At 35.4% G+C, this 10,740-nt stretch overlaps 1 long non-coding RNA gene across 2 annotated transcripts; it reads left to right on the top strand.

The window, feature by feature from the left end:
- Positions 1-457: 457 nt before the first annotated feature.
- Positions 458-10,322, top strand: LOC308195766. Of its 2 annotated transcripts, XR_013951841.1 has the most exons (4): positions 458-1,280; positions 1,855-2,012; positions 3,807-4,095; positions 5,109-10,322. It is a non-coding gene; the product is annotated as an uncharacterized lncRNA (long non-coding RNA). The 2 variants fall into 2 exon arrangements; XR_013951842.1 differs by having other exon boundaries at positions 458-2,012.
- The last annotated feature ends 418 nt before the right edge of the window (positions 10,323-10,740 follow it).

The raw sequence follows: 10,740 nt of genomic DNA, 5'->3' as shown, positions 1-10,740 counted from the left end.
CTACTCTGGTTAAAAATATGCAACATGACCCTAGAACTGTTTCTAAATAAAATGACTTTCAGTAAAAATTACCAAGAATCTTACAGACCAATCGATTTCAAACAACCTCATGGAGCTGAAGTAAGATTGCTTTTCTTTCTAAAACATCCCAATGGAGAGAAGATACCCTCGGCATTCCATGGTCATCTCAGAGACCTTTGCATAGTAAGACATTTTTTCACACAAGATGTCTGGCTATTTGGATACAATTCAAAAGAGGCTTATGCTTCAAAGATCAGGAAAGCTGCCTTAAGCTTTAGAATAAATACCAAAATCTCTTATCTTTCCATATTTGTCATATGTTATAATCCTTGCAAGAGTGGCCTCTGCAATAATAGGAAAAAAGTTTTAAGATTGGCTTGACAAAATAACAAAGGCATTATACATAAATGCTGGTTAGGGGACAATTATGGTGGGGTTTAAGCTTTAAAAATGATAAATGCTCATTTATATTAAAATGTACATGAATTTCCATTGGGAATGTTCCATAACACATAAAAGTCCTGCTTCTGAGAACTGATTTATTCTCTATCATATATGAAGTAGAAAGTTCCCCCTGGGTACTACCAGGGCAAGGACAAAAAGTTCTTACATCCAAAAATATTTTTTTAATGTGCTTTATGTTAGAATATTTAAGGCAAAACAGATACTTAATAGGCCCTTAACTTTAAACAGATTTATCCTTTCCATATTTTGTCTTGCCAGATAAATTGCCAGTGACAATTCTCTGCAGTAGTAGGGAGACATTTCACACTGATACTATAGTTTGGCTATAGGTGCAATGGCTTATCCACTGTTATTAACCTCTAACCTTTTCCCTTCTATTAACTGAATATGTTAGGTCTCCACGTTAAAACACTAATACTTTACCATAGATTTATACTTTATTAAGATAATGTATTATTTATGTTAAAGGAAACATTTGAAAGCAGTTCAGTTTAGGAAATTCCCTCCCCCCAAAAACAAACAAAAAATTAAACACCAGTTATAAAACGTCACTTGAGCTCCATCCTATTCCCATGCTAATTTCTGTAACAGAACACTTTTCATGTGTCACTTATTCCTAAATAAATGCTGCTTTTGTACAGCATAACTTAGTATAACTCCTTGAGATATTGTCCAAACAGACATCACTGCCTTAATATCTTGCCTCTAAATCCTAGAATTGTGCTGCCTTGAAGCTGATGTACAGAGACTGCTTAGAAAACCTGAGCAATTTGTGACCCTGTTGGGAAAGCAAGGTGTGTACTCCTTCTTCCCAGCCTTTGCCTTTCTCTGTGAACAAAAAGAATACAAATAATTTAGCCAGTGAAGAACTGAGTAGGTAGTAATGAAATTCACTAAATGTAACTTTTATTTCACAATATTTATGTAGTTTTGTTGTTGTTGTTGTTATTATTATTATAGATTTTTTTTTTTTTTTAATGCAAGAATATTTAGACAAACTTTTACCCTGAACATATCAGGTATAACAATTCCCCATAACTTTTGAAGTGCATGTAGAATACTATTCTTAAAGCAACAATATCCTTTATTATTATTTCTAACATGAGAATGTAGTTATTCTATTCTTCCAATAGATTTTAAAATACATGTTGTACGTTGATTTTCATGTATTATGATACACTCTACAGAGTGCCTACAGAAACTACAAAAAACAGAGGTTTGATGGATGACCTCTCTCTTTTTTCTGCATATTTATTTTTTCTACTCTTCCATAACTCATATAAAAATTATACTAACATTTTCTATTTTTTTTAGTGGTGAACCTACTTTTTTTTTTCTTTATTTTTTTTTCTTTTATTTTCCCTTTAGGTTTATATCTGCAGCTATATAAGAAACATTTTTTTCTGTGATGTTTTCTTTTGGTATGTAATGTCTCACTAAAATGCCACAAAGAGGTGCTCTAAACCCACAGTAGCTATTGAGAACAATGTCAAGAACAGATCAGACTGCTGTAAGCTCGCCTCAAGGTAGGTGTTTCTGGTTTTAGTACTTTTTTTTTTTTTTTTTTTTTAATATTTCTCATGGCAGTCATTGCGGTAAAACTTGTGTCCAGCAGACAGAGCTTAAGATAATGAGATTCATAGCTGTCACCACATTAACAAGTCAGGTGAGATTTATCCCATGGAATGGATTCAGGCAGAATGCTCAGCTAGCTATCATCTCATTTTTCATAAATAATCTATGCAATTGAATAGAATGTCATTTTCCCTGCAGTAATAACTGTGTAACAAGTGAATTGTTTGGCAATATTTTACAGAGGTCTCTGTGCTGACAACTGTGGTGCATGTGTTTAAAAGACCATCTTTGTGAGTTATTCGTTTGACTGCAGCTGGTTTATTTGCACAAGTAAAGATGAGCATATGTACGTCTTCACACAATCAGGGATGCAGAAATAAATTTCCCTTGAGATCTAATTTCTAAGTCTTCTTTTAATCCAATTGAAATTAGTTTTGTAATCCCAGATTAGTTTTAACAATTTGTTTGAATCCCAACACCATTCTGATTGTCAGAGAGAACAAGTGTGTCTGAACACAACGTTATTCCTCGTCTGCATTTTGTTATACTAAAACAGATGGGAATGTAAGTTGATTGCAGCTTTTGCAAGAAGTATATGACTTTGATTTATTTAATCAAAAGATTCATGTGCTGTAATGGCATCATCTGGGGGGTCTTCATGTAGGTTTACAATTACATGGAGACTACTGGAGGGGAAAAAGCTGAAATTCTGATTCTGCTTGAAAACTGTACCTATACAAACCATTGAAGATGAATTTTTTCCATTTTGAGTTTGGCGAAGTCTGGATCTTAATCTAGATGGAAGTTTATAGTTCAAGTTTAGTTGGAAATACTATTCTAACAGCCCTACTTTTATTTTTTCATTATTTTTTTTAATATAGTTCAGAAAGCAATGTGCATAATAAAGTATATGTCACCTTCTGACCTGTGTTCATTTTATCTTGTGCAGGGTAAACTTTTTTCATTATTAGATTGATTACCGTTCTCCCTGAAAATCTCTCTACTTACAGAAATATTTCCTTCTCAAGAAAACTGGATTTGAGCTTCAAAATTCAGATCTGTATTTGTATTCCAAAGTGAAAATCTTTGGAGACTTTGGAGCATTTCAATTTGGAAGATTTCAGAAGTGATTTGCATTTTGGTTCCATATAGTGTAAAGAATCAATTTTGTATTTTGAAAGTGTACTGTCTGCAATAATCTATATTTATAGAAAGAAAGGAAGAACTTCCAAAATGGCATTCCTGCCAATGTGATCTATATTTAATAAATGACTTTTCAAGTATGCTTGATTTTCACTTTAACAGGCTCTACCCATCTATAATTTAAATATCACTTGTGCTTGTCAAGGTCTGTATGGTGCTATAATTGTTTTTAAAGGTAAACAGCACTGGACAACACAATTCGGTTTGGGATTGCCAGATAAGTGAGTATTTCAGTTTGAATTACTTAATATAAAATATATAGAGTTACAGTACGTTACAGCTAAACACAGGGTAGATGAAGCATTAATTGCTTAGAGACAAGAAAGGTAGGATTGGAAATATCCAAACAAATTTTACCATTGAAGTGAAAGAAGATAAACATTGACCTTACATATAGTTTTCAGGCTGCACATATGCCTCATGTATGTGATTACACTGTTAGCATTTTTACCTGGTTACTGTCATAAGGTCTCTTTTTAAGTGTTTATTAAACATTTTCTTTTTATTTTATTTATCTTATTTCCATTATCTTTTATGTCTAGATATTCACTAACTGGAGATTCTTTAAAAGCAATGGTGAACGCTCTCTGCTATTGAAAGCTTAGGCTGCTATCAAGAATACTGCATTGCCTGAAGTTGCATTAAGCAGAGCCTCATCAGCATTCAGCACCACTGCTGCAGCATAAAGCCTAGAAGTGGGAAAAATACCTGCTGAAACATAAGAAGAGAAGATGAAAAAAGGCCAGTGAGCAGAAAGAAAAGCTCCTTATGTCTGCTTTGAAGCTTCTTTTCCTAATGGATCGCCCTCCCAAGCAATGTTGCGAGTGGCAGGTAATGTGTTCTGCAAATAGATCAGCAATGTCACTTCTAAAATTCCACCTTTTCGGCATTCAGGTGTTAAAGCCAGTCAGCTGGTAGCCAGGCTTTACCCAAGGCTGGGTAAAGAAAAAGAGTATATGTTAGATCATCTAGCAGCAATTACAGTAAAACACCTCTGGCTTGAGCCAGAATCACTGTTACTGTTGCTTCCTGCAGTGAATTCTGTCGCTATCATATTTGCTTACTTTTTTCACTCCCAGGTGTCAGTCTTATTTGTCTGGAATTATTTTGCTGGTTGAGATTGTTCCACAGCTTCTCCAGAAACTGAACAATTGTTAGCTCTCCAACAGTTCTGAAACATTACAAATCTTTGTGAAAAATTACAAAGATACATATCAGATTTTATTTTGAAAGGTATTGCAAAATACATTAAATAAATGATAAAATATATATTGTTGGACTTGTTCTAGTCACCAGTGTAATATTTTTCTTCTTTCATTTTTTCCTTTTCTATAACAATCACTGCATCAAGTTGTAAATGCAATGAACCCCCCTGCCTACCTATGATGGAGAGAACACAGGAATTGATTTATGGTATTATTGTACTGTGCAAAGCTCAGGTGCAGTCATAAAACCTTCCTAGTTTCAGAATTCTCTAGAAAGAAAGGAAGGAAGAAGAAAGAAAACAAAAGAAAGAGAAAGAGAGAAAGAAAGAGAGAAAGAGAGAGAGAGAAAGAAAGAAAAAAGAAAGAAAAAGAAAAAAAGAAAGAAAGAAAGAAAGAAAAAGAAAGAAAGAAAGAAAAAGAAAGAAAGAAAGTAACTGAACATTCAATTATTTATTATTTTTATTGTTATTGTTATTATTACGCACTTTGAATACTGCTTGATGATGAAATTAATTACCTAAGATATTTGTATGTTACTGTTACTGCCAGTTATTTTCAATACATTTGTAGTTCTGTGTATGGCGAGTATTTATTTTTATCTGTGGCTTATGTTTTTTGTGTCCATGAATTATTTTTAAGGGCTTTCCTCAGAACTGAGAAATGCTTTGTGGAAATCCTACACTTCTTCCATCAAGTCTTTCCCAGGCTGTCTTTAAGGGCTTCAAAAGCTGGTGACTGGACCTACTGGCTTGGAAGAAATGTGGGGCAATCAGTGAAGCACAGACTACTTTGTTACAAGGTGACTGGATTAGGTGCAGAGGTTGGATGGTGATGTGAAGGTTTGCAGATGCAGTGAAGAGACTGGAGAAGAGTACGAAGAAAGAGATTTGTTATGAAAAAATGGAGTAGAGAGGTAATGACAATATTCATATAAAACAGAAAAAAAAAAGAGCTGAGAAGTCATCTAGAGTATTCCCTCTCTTATTTCTCCACTGTTCTTCAGGCTGAATCATTCTCTTGGTTTCATATCTACAAACATATCTCCTTGCTCTTGATATCAGTTATGAAGGCAAAGATCCTTTGCTCCCACCCATTTCATTCCACCAAGTTCTGACATTGTGTAGAAGGCAGAGAGCAACTTCATTGATCCAGAAAAGTTGCCTTTCATATCTGTAAGAAAAACAAATTAGAAATCTTTGATTTCTCATTTGTCAAAAAGTATAAAATTCTCTGGGAAGCTTCAGGTCAAGTCCTCATGAGGGAAATAGTGATTGCCTATAGGAAAACAATGACAAAAGGAAACAAACCAAACAAAAAACAGTAACAAAGAAACAATAAAAAATAATAAAAACAAAAACAAATTTAAAAAAGAAACAAACAAAAACAAAGGAAGTAACCACGGCATTCTGGGAGAATGCATTAAAAGATTGTTCTGTTAGCTCACTAGGGGCTTTGAGAGTTGTTTTATCTCTAGCAGCAGTGATAAACCTAATTCTAAGGGAAAGGTCAATCTGACAAAAAGGCTTATGCTGGAATTTAGTGATTTTTCTTTTGTGATTTTCTACTCTCATTTGACATGATTTTCCCATTTCCAACTCATCCCTGCCATTTCACTATCAAAATGTAATTTTTAGGTTCTTTTCCGTGTAGGAATCTAGGACTTGCTTTTTTGATAAGTAATTGTCAATGCTAAAAAGAAATTTCATCCTGGTCTGTGCTCCTTTATCCATGGTTTGAGATAAAGACAGCTTATTAGGTAAAGCAAAAGCTGTGCACACAAGCAAAACAAACTAAGGATTTCTTTCACCCTTTTCAATGATGAGGCAGACGTTTGGCCATTTCCAGGAAAGCAGGGCTCATATAATGGTCACTTGGGAAGATAAACACTGTATCTACAAATGTTTCTGTTATATGACAAGGGTTTTCTGAATAATTTTACATAATTCTGCATTACCAACACTGTTTGGGTCACAAATCCAAAACATAGCACCATAGCAGCTGCTACGAAGAAAATTCACTAACTCCTAGCAAAACTGGTATGCCTGTAAATATTTTCCTTTTAGCTCTCTGCAAGGAATTTATATATATATAAAGTAGTTTTAATTAGTCATAGAATGAAACAGAATCGAACTAAGAACCTTAAATTCAAAAAGCTTTAGAGATGACATTTTGAGTTTAACAGTTTTAATGACTAATGAATTTAATGACTTCTTGTGTGGTCTGGAATCTTTCAGGCATAGGGCAACTACACACGTGAAGTGTCTGCAAGTCTGTCAGAATCTATGAGGTGCTGGTGTACGAATGAAATTTCACTATTGGAGCCATGTGTGATAAGAGCTGTTCAAATTAAAAGCTGATAACAATGAAATCTAAAACAGTTTTTTATTCACACAGAAATTTCATTTTACTTACTGATAATAGTGATTCTTTGATCAGCCATGACATTCTTTCTTATGAGGTTATTCTTGGATTGGTGGGATGATACAAGAAGATTGTTCCCTTAGCCAAACAGAGCACTGCTTTTTAACACTATTATATTAAGCAATTTATTTCTACTCAACCAAGATCCATTAGAAAAAAATATTAAATCTACATGCATCATTTGATACAACAGAAATGAAATCCCAGAAGTAGAACACTTGCTTAGGAGATGTGTTTCTCAGAGTACCTCAGCATTTACTTACATTAGATATTTGTCTTCTCCGTCTAGATATGTTAACAACAGAGTACTTCCATCCTAAGACAATGTCCTATATTCTTTTTTCTTTTTTCTTTTTCTTTTTCTTTTTCTTTTCTTTTTTCTTTTTTATTTTTTTCTGTGAATTTTAAAATATGTTTGTTAATAAACATATTAATAGTAAAACATGGCCTGCTAGGTATCTAAAAATGACCAACACATTTTCACTTTCACCAGTGTGTGAATCTAATGAAATATGGATGCCACTCACCAAAAATTCCACTCTGCATTCAGAACAAGTTTATGTTTCAACAAGTCTGAACTAGCCGAGGGGACAGGAAGGATGATGCTCTCTTTATGATGTCTCTGCAGTTACTTGAATCAGCACAGTGAACATGGGACCTGCGCCTCTCTAACACTTGTTCAGTGTTTTTATCCAGCTCAGACTGCTGATCTGTGGAGAAGTAGAATGAATCCTTTAATCTCACTTCAAATCAATGATATAGATATTAAAGTTGACTACTACCACTCTTTGAATCCCTCAGAACTACAATTTACTTAGACTAGGCCTTCCTGGATTCCTATATTCCTATTATCCAGGAATGTTGATAGGAAAAGGAAACTTTAAAGTTCAGTTCGCCATGATGAAGTCATATTACGGCATTAAAAATGGGCCTAGAAAAGGACCTTACAAGCCAAGAAACTTTGAGTTTTTATTTGAATTTTCTATTCTGATTCTTTTTTTTTTTTTTTTTAATTATCAGTATTGTACTTCAGTATCTTCCAGAAATGTATTAAACAAAATGGTTGGCATAGGAAAAACCCTCAGTTTAAGTCAACTAGGTGTTTACCTCTGATGAGGAAAATATAGCATGTCTATATTGATCATCAGGCTCTGCCAGTGGAGGAATCAGAAGTTTGACCCTTCATAACAAATTATCATGTCATTTGAATTAACATATTGTCCCGTGTTTACTTTGTGTTATTTCCTTTTTCTCAAGAGAAAGCCTAAGGAAAAGATGGGGGGTGGGGGTGGGGGTGGGAACGACACACGACGTCACACAGCGTCACACGACTCCGCAGAGTTTTCCTCAGTTCTTACTGAGGAAAGCTTCCTCAGTACTTCTTAAGTAAGAACACCTTAAGTAAGTACTTCTTAAGTAAGTACTTCTTAAGTACTTCTTAAGAAGTAAGACCTTCTTACTGAGTTCTTACTGATTCTTTCTAATGTGGTTTACTATCAACCTCAAAAACTCTTTGACACAATAAATAATTAATAATCTGCAGAAAACAAGTTTAAGGAATAATATACTTATTTATACTAACCATGATACTGCAACAAAGTCCAACCTTAGGGAGATTTCATTTATTTTCTAAGGGATGATATTAAAAAGTCAATTTCTTTTAGGTGGAACTAGCCGACATCTCCTTTTGTATTCAAAATCCTGAGTTATTTCCTCATCAAGTGTAACAAAACCCAATATTCAATCTGATTTTTAAGTTGAAGATCTTTTTTCCAAATGAGTTGTGTAGAAAAAGGTACAAGTGAGCTATGTGTGAAAGATTAAACATGCAATATACATTAATAAAAATTCATTTTGCCCATCAGCTTATTTAAGGTAAAGCAATGTCATCATATCTTGCCCCCATCTTTGGATGTTCTCTGCTTTTCTTTTTTTTTTTTTTTTTTTCTTCTGCACAACCTGGGAAGCAGGGCCTCGATGCCCATTGCAGTTGTTCGGGAGGACAGATATCATAATGAGAGCCCCCTCCTCTCCTTCCCCTTTCCCACATTTTACTGCTGAGTATGAAACCACATGGCATGGAATATCCCTCTGGTCAGTTTAGGTCAGTTGCCTGGTGATGTGTCCCTTCCCCACCTCTTGCTGGCCTTTTGGGGGGGGGGGGGGGGGGAGGGGTTGGTGCGTGGAGGTAGTCCTAATGCTGTGTCAGCGTTGCACAGCACTAGACAAAACATTGGTGTGTTAGCAATGCTGTTCTAGCTACAAGTGCAGAGCACAGCACTATATGGGCTGCTGCGGGGAAACTTAATTCCATCCCAGCCAGACCCAGTGCAGAGTGATGCTTCAGTCCCTTACTCATCTTGGTGGCCCTCTGTTGGACTCTTTCCAGTATGTCCATGTCTCTAGCACGGGGCGCCCCAACACTGGACACAGCACTCCAGGTGTGGCCTTACCACTGCTGAGTAGAGGGGAAGGATCACCTCTCTTGACCTGCTGGCAGTACTTTGCCTAATGCAGCCAAGAATTCTATTGGTCTTAACAGCAAGGGCACATTACTGACTCATGTTCAGCTTGGTGTCTACCAGGACTTCAGGGTCCTTTTCTGCACAGCTGCTTTCCAGCTGGGTGGGCCCCAGAATGTCCTGGTGCCTGGAGTTGTTCCTCCACCTGTGCACTTCTATGCACTTCTCCTTGATCAACTTCATGAGATTCTTGCCAGCCCACCTCACCAGCCTCTCAAGGTCCCTCTGGATGACTGCACAACCCTCTGGTGAGTCAACCACTCCCTCCAGTTTTGTGTCTGTGAATTTACTGAGGGTGCACTCTATCCCATCATCCAGAACATTAATGAAGATATTAAATGGGATTGGACCTGGCATTGATGCCTGGGGTATTCCACTTGTCACTCACTAGCCCACACTTAGGTACTGTGTTCATTTTTGGGTCTCTGTTTATAAGAAAACAGGGTCAGTTTACAGGAAAAACATTACTAGATTCCAGAGGGCCACCAAGATTATTGGGGTCTGAAGCACTTGTCCTGGGAGAATTGGGTTTGCTCAGCTGAAGAAGGCTTCAGAGGGAGATGATAGCAGCCTGCCAATACATCTGAGGAGGAGATTGAGCAGAAGACTGGATTTATGCAGAATTTACTTCCAGTAGGAAAGCCATAATGTGAAACCAATGAACTTGTACAATATGGTTTGTCTAACATAACAAATTGAATATACAATAGTTTACAAAATTATTGTACTTTAAATCTCCGCTGACTTTTAGGCAATTTTAGTGTCTGGGGAGTGTTCAGTTTGCTAATAGTTTGGAGATTCTAATTTTCATTTCTAAGAAATCAATAGCAATCTAAAATAAAATGAAATTGAAAGAAGCCTTAGCAAAATTTTCATATAGATATAAAATTGTTTCTCATCTTTTTTTTTTTCTAATAGTTCAGCAGAGCAGCAAACTGTTTCCAGCATAGCTAGTAAGACTTCTGAATAACTGAGAAAAGAACTTTAACTAGATTAAAAAAAAATAAAATCCATATCCACTATGTCTTCATTTAATATTCTTGATGTTAATAAATTATTTCAATAGAATGTAATAACACTAGATTTCTGTGTGACAGGAGCAAATTTTCATTTAAAGTAAGACCATTCATTATAATCAGGGGCAGGGTACTTGAACTAAGGATCACCATTCAGTTAAAATAAAAAATAATGGAAGTGACATCTTTAATAGAAAATGTCATATGGATACATGACAAGTGGTGCATATTCAAAATGTTTTCTGTAAGTCATGTGTGCAATTTGGGACCTTGAATTAAAAAAAAAAAAATCTTCACTGCTTCTTAGTTACC

Source organism: Anser brachyrhynchus (genome assembly GCF_964034855.1).
Source record: "Anser brachyrhynchus genome assembly, chromosome: 5".
Lineage (NCBI taxonomy): Eukaryota > Metazoa > Chordata > Aves > Anseriformes > Anatidae > Anser > Anser brachyrhynchus.
This window is presented reverse-complemented; position numbering and strand designations above follow the sequence as displayed.